Raw genomic sequence first — 11257 nt, 5'->3', positions numbered from 1 at the left:
ATCTTTACGCGAGTCAAGTGATAAGTGCGGCGCCCCGGCCTTTCTCAAAGAATTCGATCATGCAATCGTGGAAAGTGATTAGTCCAAAATCCTGATATAAATATGTACTGGACCGAAGACCCTGTTATTCATACTACGATATTTTCTAAAACAATGTTCCGAATACGCTTCCTTCATATTCATTTCTTCACTTCGGTGACAGTAATCGTTATGCCGAAAATATAGATAGGCTGTATAAAATTAGACGTATTTTGAAACCTGTCACATCATATATCACACCTTAAATATTTACTACAAGTAAGCACAAAGTATCATTTTCCTAACACTTTTAGTTTAGGAGTAAATGTAAGTTGTATTAAGTGATGCACGTCTAGAGGGCCGGGCATTAAAATGGCCGGTCCAGTGATTCAAGTGTCCCGCTCAGAAGCAGGTACTGAACGTGTTAACAGCTAATCTAGCTATCTTTAACTCAAAGATCTTTATTGCCTAGCGTAAAAGCAAATGTAATAATAGGATATGAAAGGACAAGTCAGCTAGCCTAGAGTTGCGATGTTTAGAAGAAACCAAGTTTCAACCTATAGAGGTCAGACATTGATGTGAGTTTGAAGTTACAAGACTAACCTCTTCCTTGTCTACGCCTTCTAATCCTCCTATCGTAAAATGCTAAAAACAATGAAGGTTACAAAAGTTACTTGGTTTGTTAACAGCTAACCTAGCTATCTTTAACTCAAAGACCTTTATTGCCTAGCGTAAAAGCAAATGTAATAATACGATATGAAAGGACAAGTCAGCTAGCCTAGAGTTGCGATATTTAGAAGAAACCCAGTTTCAACCTATTAAGGTCAGACATTGTTGGGAGTTTGAAGTTACAAGATTAACCTCTTCGTTGTCTACGCCTTCTAATCCTCTTATCGTAAAATGCTAAAAACAATGAAGGTTACAAAAGTGACTTGGTTTGTCAACAGCTAACCTAGCTATCTTTAACTCGACGACCTTTATTGCCTAGCGTAAAAGCAAATGTAATAATAGGATATAAAAGAACAAGTCAGCTAGCTTAGAGATGCGATGTTTAGAAGAAACCAAGTTTCAACCTATAGAGGTCAGACATTGTTGTGAGTTTGAAGTTACAAGATTAACCTCTTCCTTGTCTACGCCTCTAATCCTCCTATCGTAAAATACTAAAGACAATGAAGGTTACAAAAGTTACTTGGTTTGTTAACAGCTAACCTAGCTATCTTTAACTCAAAGACCTTTATTGCCTAGCGTAAAAGCAAATGTAATAATAGGATATGAAAGGACAAGTCAGCTAGCCTAGAGTTGCGATGTTTAGAAGAAACCAAGTTTCAACCTATAGAGGTCAGATATTGTTGCGAGTATTCAGTTACAAGATTAACCTCTTACTTGTCTACGCCTTCTAATCCTCTTATCGTAAAATGCTAAAAACAATGAAGGCTACAAAAGTTACTTGGTTTGTTAACAGCTAACCTAGCCATCTTTACTACCGTAAAAGCACTCGTGATGAATGGATATGAAAGGGTAAGTCAGCCAGCCTAGCCTTCTTTACTAGCGTAAAAGCACTTGTGATGATAGGATATGAAAGGGTTAGCTAGCCTAGCTATCTTTACTAGTATGAAAGCACTTGTGATGATAGGATATGAAAGGGTAAGCTAGCGTAGAAGTTGCTTTCGAACAAAAAATGCAAACACTAAACAACAGTTTAGGCTTACATTAAGTTGAAGGCTACGAACTGAAGAATAATATTTACAGCAGTGATTTTCTAAAAAACAAAGAAAAAATAAATCGTAAATAATAATAAAAATATTCAAGGAATTAATCTTACCTTTTGTTTTTACTACTAGACGGTAGGTGAGAAAGTAGAGGATGCACACACAATTAACGCACATAGAGAACTGCGAGGAGCGCTTCACATAGGCTGCACCGAGTAAATAAGCAGCTTATCACTAAGTGGATGTCGAAGTTGCAAACGTGTGCACTACAGTTGGAACGAAATGTTTATGCAACAAGAGTTCTTCTGAGTGTCTTACGCTGAGTTCTGCAGGCTGACGTATTTAAGCACAAATTCAGGATCCAACCTGCTGTTTTCGAAGATGCCGAGGTACCGGAATTAAGAGTTCTGCAGCGGATCGAACCTAGGAAGGCCAGCGCGCGATCCTCAACCTCTGAACTTAAACGGGGGCACTAAGCTAAGCAAAAAGCCTACATCTACGGTATCCCTCGCCTGTAAGTAGACAAGGGCGCTGGGGTAAGAAGTGATCTTCAAAGGTACTAAGCTAAGATCACATCTACGGTATCCCCTACCTGTAAGTAGACAGTGTGCTGAGCTAAGCAAAAAGCCAACATCTACGGTACCCCCTACCTGCACTTAGCAGGGTGCTGAGCTAAGCCAACATCTACGGTATTCCTTACCTGTAGGTAGACAGTAGGCGCTAGGCTAAGAAGCGGTCCTCAAGAGCATTGAGCTAAGACCGCATCTACGGTATCCCTTACCTGTACTTAGCAGCATGCTAAGCTAAGCAAAAGAGCTTACATCTACGGTGTCCCTTGCCTGTAAGTAGATAGAGAGCGCTAGGCTAAGAAGCGATCCTCAAGGGTATTGAGCAAAGACCGCATCTACGGTACCCCCTACCTATACTTAGCAGGGTGCTGAGCTAAGCCTACATCTACGGTATTCCTTACATGTAAGTAGAGAGTAAGCGCTAGGCTAAGAAGCGATCCTCAAGGGCGATGAGCTAAGATCACATCTACGGTATCCCCTACCTGTACTTAACAGGGTGCTAAGCTAAGCTGTCATCTACGGTATCCCTTACCTGTAGGTAAACAGAATGCGCTAGGCTAAGAAGCGATCCTCAAGGGCATTGAGCTAAGACCACATCTACGGTATTCCGTACCTGTAAGTAGACAAAGGCGCTAGGCTGAGAAGCAATCCTCAGGAGCACTAAGCTAAGCCTATATCTACGGTATCCCCTACCTGTTAGCGACCTTTGAGCTAGGTAAGAACAACGCAAGACGCTTAAGTGCTGAAATATAGAAGTTCTGCAGGCAAACATATATGTACCGCGATTAAACCTGTACCTCTAAGCTCAACCCGACAAGCTGCTGTTGCTGCCGATAATTGTGATGCGCACTGTACGCGCGCAGTGAACTTCGTACTTTGCTGAAGCATCACATTCCGACGGCAGCTCGCCGGCCTGATGTAGCTTGTGTGTGTATCACTGCCTGCTCGATCTGCATCCGATGGCTGCTTATACTGCCTGCTCATTGCAACATTTTAACATGGCACTAAATGAAACACTTCGTTTACAAATACCCACAGCAGGTGGCAGCACCAACTGGCTCCTGAACTGTCGGAATGCAAAAGCGGGAAATAGGGTAGTACTGTATTTGTTTACAGTTAAAATGGTGTACTGCTGCGTGCCTTTCTGCAAATCAAAGAAAGGGAAACCAGAATGCCGTGGTATTTCATTCCATGACACGGGCTTTTTCAGGAGATCCAGTTGAAGCCATGTTTAGTTCTATAAGAATGGGCGGCGGGTGCAATGACATGACTGACTCCCGGGCTACTCAGAATTCTATGAAGAGAATTCTGAAATCCGGTATGTTAATATCCACCGATGGTGCTAACGTTATCCATAAGCAAAATTCATAATTTTGTCTCAGTATCCTCTCCCGGACTTGACGAACCAGAACCAGTGATGCCCGCTAAGTATGTACTTGATTTACTGGAAGATGTTTGTGAGCCCCCTGAGTCGGTGTGTGTCACTTTGGAAACTGCTTCCCATGCATTAGTGTGTGGTTACTTAGTGCATGTAATCGAAGAAAACAATGCAGCACGTGCTTCAGTAACGTTTCCCCCTCAGTTAATGCATCCCCATTGATGAACTTAATCAGACAGTCTGACAGAGGAGGCCTGCGCTATCCCCAGCAAGGATTAATTGGCCTAATTATGGGCCTACAGAATTTGTTGAGGCAGCTCTACCGTACTGCAAGAAATCTGCAAGTCTGCTCCAGACTATAAAAAACTATGTTCTACCCTCTTTAAATAATAATAAGGTGCCGGAATTTAGTCCCGCAGGAGTTCTTTTACGTGCCAATAAATCTACCGACACGAGACTGTCGTATTTGAGCACCTTCAAATACCACCGGACTGAGCCAGGATCGAACCTGCCAAGTTGGGGTTAGAAGGCCAACGCCTTAACCGTCTGAGCCACTCAGCCCGGCTCTACCCTCTTTGTGCCACTGTAAGATTTTAAAGTGTGTTAGTAACAATAAGCACCAGGAACTTGTGTCAGAAACTGTGGTGGCCAAACTCGTGAAACCTCTACTTAGTAACGTAGGGAAGTACCATACAGACAAAGTTTACAGGTTGTCTTATTCGTCAAAATCTCTTTCTCGAAAAGTCCTGAAGCTATCACTCTCTAGAGCACCACTTTATGCATACAATTCTTTAATTTTTCTGTTACTTTCAGATTTAAAATTTTGCTTGTATGCTTATCTAGCTGTATTCACGCGATAACTGGGTACGTCTGGTGCTGCGATCTAGCGGCAGTTTGTTTGTAAGTCGTGTTACACGTTTGAATATGGAATGAGCAGTTAGTATAAGCAGCCATCGGATGCAGATCGAGCAGGCAGTGGTGTGTATGTAGGCTTGCTTCATGCTTACTGTAAAAACACAAACCCGATATTTTTTCTTGTTCAGGTACTCTAGAGTCTGCTTATTCGAAACCCGGTGCTAGTATATACCTACTCGCAAGGTATAACACCTGAACTACACTAGAAAGCAGCTAGCTGCTACTCTCCTACTCCTGTTTTACGGCCGGTTGCCCTTCCTGACATGAGATTTTAAGTCGCAAGAATCTGTTTTACAGCCGGATACTCCTTTAGGATTTTAAATCACAGTATCTAGTGTTTTACATCATGAACCATTGTTTTACGACTAGATGCCCTTCCTGACGCTGAAAGACTGGGATTTAGCCAGTTACCCTTCCTGATGTAACAAGAATAGGATTTATTTTTTTCGCTAAGTTACAAAAGCATGTTAGGTGCAAGTTATGCTAAGCAAACAATCGCTACCTTACGCAAGCTGTTCAGAACTGAAGTGTTATTATTATTTTTTCTCTGGGAACGAAGGTATACCCCAGACATGTTCTAAACACATCAATCGATGTTCTGATCATATGTTCTATCGAGTACAGTGTTCGATTATATTCTTAATGACTTCTTTTGTAATATAATCTTCAGGTACTCCTTGACATGTTCTTTTAAATTATCTGATACTACGATAAAGAGTGCAGCACGGTGCTCTCTTGATTACAGATGGCTGCTAAGCACATTACCTATCACCATATGTCAAGGAATAAAGTTTAGTGTTATAAGGATGGCAGCACGGTGCTCTCTTGATTAAAGATGGTAGCTCGTCAAACTGTCCGCCACCACATTTCAACTAAAGAGTGCAGCACGGTGCTATGTAGATTAAAGATGGCGTATGACAAAAAAGCATTTTTCAAATTATCCGCCACCACATTTCAACTAAAGAGTGCAGCACGGTGCTCTCTTGATTAAAGATGGCGGATGACAGCTAACGAAATTGCCCGCTAAAAGGTATCTAGCTAAAGAGTGCAGCAGGGTGCTCTCTTGATTAAAGATGGCAGCCTGTCAAATTATCTGCCACCACAATTCAACTAAAGAGTGCAGCACTGTGCTCTCTTGATTAAAGATGGCGGATGACAGCTAACGAAATTGCCCACTACTACGTGTCATAAAGAGGGCAGCACGGTGTTCTGTATATTAAAGATGGCGGATAACAGCTGACGAAATTGCCTGCAAGATGGTAGCACTGTGCTCTCTTGATTAAAGATGGCGGATGACAGCTGTCAAAAAAGCACGTAGATTTGTTTATCGATTCAAATCTCGCGCTAGTAAGGTTAAGTTGGCTGCATTGAGGTTAAGGCCCGTCAAGATAGCAGCACTGAGGTTAGCGATACGTTGCTGTCTGTCAAAAAGCAGGTGGTTGTCAAAAAAGCACGTGGATTTGTCTACCATCCATCCATCCATCCATCCATCCATCCATCCATTGTCCTCACGTTTTGAATTGTGGTCAATGGAGGATTTGGGTTTTCTAATTTGTCACTTCATTTCATCTCATTTCGTACCATTAGGGGCTGATGACCTAGGTTAGGTCCCTTTAAACAACAAGCATCAATCATCAATCAATCTATGGTCTGGTTTCATGGCGTAGATGAGTCTTGTGAAAGATACGTGTATTTTTGAAAAGAGAACAGTATAACTATACTTGTGTTAAAACCAGCGAGACAAAAAAAGTTGCGGTATAACAAATGCGATCTGAATCAGGCTACTACGTGTCTGTGGAACAATCCCTGAAAATTGTGTATACTGCACAGAATATTGAAGTGTGTTGCTGATATCAATGGTCACGTTGTTCATAAGAATACTACAAATGGTAGTAGACTGTAGTACCCTGTTTTCTACTGTACTATAAATGGTAGAAGACTGTAGTACCCAGTTTCCTATGTATTTATTTCAGATTTAGATTTGATGGCTTCAGGCCTAACAGGTCCACAACAGACTTAATCTTCAGCGTCCGTATATTAATAGAAAAATATTGGGGAAAAGGCAAAGATCTGTTTATGGTTTTCCTTGATAATGAGAAGGCGTATGACAGCATTGCAAGAGAAGATATGGAATGCCTGGTAAGGAAAGTTCAGTTGCTGTATGAGCACTGTACCAGGTGTGTGTGATTGGGTGATGGACATTCATCCTGGTTCCAGACCAAAAGTGGAGTCCAGCAAGGCAGTGTACTAACCCTAATAATTTTATCACCATCATGGATGACATAATGAAGAACATCAAGAAAACCTCTAGTGAACTAAATGCAATGGCTTTTGCTGATGACGTTATGATCTGGGGCGAAACTGAGTAACTAGTACAGTTGAGACTAAATGAGTTGAAGGTTAAGTTCCAGGATTGCAATCTCAAGATAAACAAACCCAAAACAATAGTGATGGCAATAAACAGAGGGACAATCAGTGAACATGTTTCTTACCGCATTTTCTTGCATCCACTACGCGGCCTGTCTTTGACATTGCCTGAAGGAAAAGCGCGTTCTCGCAATCAAGCAGAGTAGCTTTACTAGGTAGGGACTTGCCAAAGCGATTTCTAATTGCACTCATTATCTCTATCATTATTTGCCCTGTCTGTGATTGTTCGAACACCCACACACGCCACTAATTGCTCCTGAACAGTGTAACTGTGTCTGCTCACATCAGCCATGGTTTCACAACTGAAAAAAGACTGACAACAATGCTTTTTGAGAGCTTCAAAGCAGGGATACTAATACAACAACTATTTAATTCCCCAATTATACAAACTCAATAGTCCATATCATAATATAACAACAAATTATGAAACTAGGGTTACAGGGACTTTATCGGAGACCCTCTATATAGACCTGTTGGGTTCATTTCCTCTTGTGCTTGTCGTTTGTTCCTATTCTTTTCCCAGCTGAAGTTGATATTGTAGGGTAAGCCCAACATGAACTTAAAATTCAGTTTTCAACAGGGGAAAAAAACCATACATACATACATACATACATACATACATACATACATACATTATCATTATAGATTGTTATGCCTTTCAGTGTTCAGTCTGCAAGCCTCTGTGAATTTACTAAACGTCGCCAAATCCTTGATTTGCAACTAGTGCTTGCATTTGGGAGATAGTGGGTTCAAACCCCACTGTCGGCAGCCTTTGAAATTGGTTTTCCATAGTTTCCCAATTTCAGATCAACTCAAGATGTCAGGTGATGGCTACACTGCAGTGGCGGTGGCCACAGAACTATCCATTTTTAGCTAACAGATATAAAAAATAAGGTGGAAGGCTTTTCAGGTGTTTTCTCTACAAAACCAGCATTTCCTCTTAGACCCAACACTAGACTCATCAGAGTGGGATGGGTCAGGCCCTACTGATTGATGCTGGGGTGTATACAGGTGAATTTATCAGAAGCTAATTATTAATAGAGGCATACAAGCAATAAATCTCCAAAATGAATTACCTGCCTAGCAATCCCTAATGGAAAGCAAGTTTCTGATGGGGGAATTAGATTTTTCATACCAACAGAGCATATAAAATAATACAGCACACCATTCAACCATACAAACTGAAAAATCAGGAGATTTGATGACCAGAGGTTCTTCAGTTATGTGAAAAACATCTGCATTTTTCTTACTATCATGATACATACACAGGCTGTGAAGTTAATGCAAATACACTGACTGACAGAGCAAATGCAACACCAAGAAGGAGTGGTCAGAACTTTATGCCAATTGCAGGGTAGACTGACGTCACTGAGGTATGCTCATGATGTGAAATGCGCCGCTGTGCTGCGCACGTAGCGAACGATAAATGGGACACGGCGTTGGCGAATGGCCCACTTCGTACCGTGATTTCTCAGCCGACAGTCATTGTAGAACGTGTTGTCATGTGCCACAGGACACGTGTATAGCTAAGAATGCCAGGCCGCCGTCAATGGAGGCATTTCCAGCAGACAGACGACTTTACGAGGGGTATGGTGATCGGGCTGAGAAGGGCAGGTTGGTCGCGTCGTCAAATCGCAGCCGATACCCATAGGGATGTGTTCACGGTGCAGCGCCTGTGGCGAAGATGGTTGGCGCAGGGACATGTGGCACGTGCGAGGGGTCCAGGCGCAGCCCGAGTGACGTCAGCACGCGAGGATCGGCGCATCCGCCGCCAAGCGGTGGCAGCCCCGCACGCCACGTCAACCGCCATTCTTCAGCATGTGCAAGACACCCTGGCTGTTCCAATATCGACCAGAACAATTTCCCGCCGATTGGTTGAAGGAGGCCTGCACTCCCGGCGTCCGCTCAGAAGACTACCATTGACTCCACAGCATAGACGTGCACGCCTGGCATGGTGCCGGGCTAGAGCGACTTGGATGAGGGAATGGCGGAACGTCGTGTTCTCCGATGAGTCACGCTTCTGTTCTGTCAGTGATAGTCACCGCAGACGAGTGTGGCGTCGGCGTGGAGAAAGGTCAAATCCGGCAGTAACTGTGGAGCGCCCTACCGCTAGACAACGCGGCATCATGGTTTGGGGCGCTATTGCGTATGATTCCACGTCACCTCTAGTGCGTATTCAAGGCACGTTAAATGCCCACCGCTACGTGCAGCATGTGCTGCGGCCGGTGGCACTCCCGTACCTTCAGGGGCTGCCCAATGCTCTGTTTCAGCAGGATAATGCCCGTCCACACACTGCTCGCATCTCCCAACAGGCTCTACGAGGTGTACAGATGCTTCCGTGGCCAGCGTACTCTCCGGATCTCTCACCAATCGAACACGTGTGGGATCTCATTGGACGCCGTTTGCAAACTCTGCCCCAGCCTCGTACGGACGACCAACTGTGGCAAATGGTTGACAGAGAATGGAGAACCATCCGCACTCTTATTGACTCTGTACCTCGACGTGTTTCTGTGTGCATCGCCGCTCGCGGTGGTCCTACATCCTACTGAGTCGATGCCGTGCGCATTGTGTAACCTGCATATCGGTTTGAAATAAACATCAATTATTCTTCCGTGCCGTCTCTGTTTTTTCCCCAACTTTCATCCCTTTCGAACCACTCCTCCTTGGTGTTGCATTGTCACTGTCAGTCAGTGTACTTACATATACAATTAAATAGTATATAACTAACATGTTATGACATACAAGTTTACAAATCCATTCAGATGCAGTAATTAAATTTAAATTCCAACTATCAACTTATTGTACTTTTCTTTTTGACCATATTCAAGCAAGCAACTAGTAGCATATAGATGATCACCTTATTGGTAATTGTTACAGGTGACTAGCTGATTTTGCCCTCTCAAAAATGTATTTCTATATTCTTGCTCAAAACGCTTGCCTTTTTGAATTGATTTCAGAGTTATAAATTCATCCAAGGTCTTGTCGTAGGGAGATGACACGAACTGCGTTCTTGTTTTTCTGACTATACTGAACATTCTCACACACTGCATTACTATGCAGAATGGTCAGAATGGAAAGCATCATTTTAGACAATTTGTCATACTTGAGTGCCTCACCACCAGATTTAATTTGGTCCACCAGTGCCCACTGCACATCAATTCTCTCTTCTACCTGAATAGATGTCACATCCTGAAGTTGAAGTTTTTTAATTATAATTGTCTTGTGTGTTGGTTAGAATGCTAGGAAATGTATTTACAAAAACAAATTTGGAAAATTGTTGATATTCACTGTTCTTGCATTTAATGAAAGATCACTGCTGAAAAGGAAATTTGTGGATCATGTTAGTCTCATGAAGTAATAAAACATTTCCTCACAGAACTAAAGAAGAAGCACTTATCCTCTTTCTTTAAGAGTGTCAACAATAATATTAGTTGAATGTCCCACCATCAAATCACAGACATCCTTCTGATTAGAGGTTGTGTGGTAATCTAAAAGTGACTATGCCTACCTCATTACTTTTGGCTTCACAAATCGAGATATCACATTCTTTAACATATCAAGGAGAACTGACCTCAATACATGGATGTCAGGCACACTTGACTGAAGCAGTATATGTGGTTAGATTGTCAAACAGTGGCAGAAAACTGGGGAGAAACAAGCATAATGCCTTATTAAGTCCTGATGATAGGAACATGAACAGTTTCTCCTCTTGTAATAAAACCTGGTTGGAACTGTCAAGGGCTATGACCTTTTATGGAGCATTTGAAAACTGTTTCTCTGACTTCAGTTTTCTAGAGGAAGGAGGAGGTAAGTTCTTATGATTGGAGATGATGAAACAGAACAGGTATACTTAAATTCTGAGATATTTCTAGAATTTAGTAGGATTTTAAATTTCCTAATTGGGGCTCCTTCCATGTGATTTCGCTCCTAAAGAAACTAGTGAGAGGTTGCTAGAGATGGGCAACGCTCTCACATGAAACTCTCGCAAGACTCTCAAGACCGATTCTCCTATGCAGTGTTCCAGTAAGTACAAGTGTGTGCTAATAAATTTCGCCAAAATTCTACAAAAATTCTACTTGTTAAACTACCATTAACGAAAGTGAAAACAGAATGTCAGTATCTTAAACCATGCGCAACTTATCTGAGGTGGTCATCTTAGCTAAATAACCCTGTTTTACTTGTGTATAACTGTAGATAGGACATACACCTACCTGGATACAAGAGACATGCATTATTCAAAT

The sequence above is a fragment of the Anabrus simplex genome, chromosome 3 (genome assembly GCF_040414725.1).
Source record: "Anabrus simplex isolate iqAnaSimp1 chromosome 3, ASM4041472v1, whole genome shotgun sequence".
Classification (NCBI taxonomy): domain Eukaryota; kingdom Metazoa; phylum Arthropoda; class Insecta; order Orthoptera; family Tettigoniidae; genus Anabrus; species Anabrus simplex.
The sequence above is the reverse complement of the archived record's forward strand: the minus strand, read 5'-3'. Positions refer to the sequence as shown.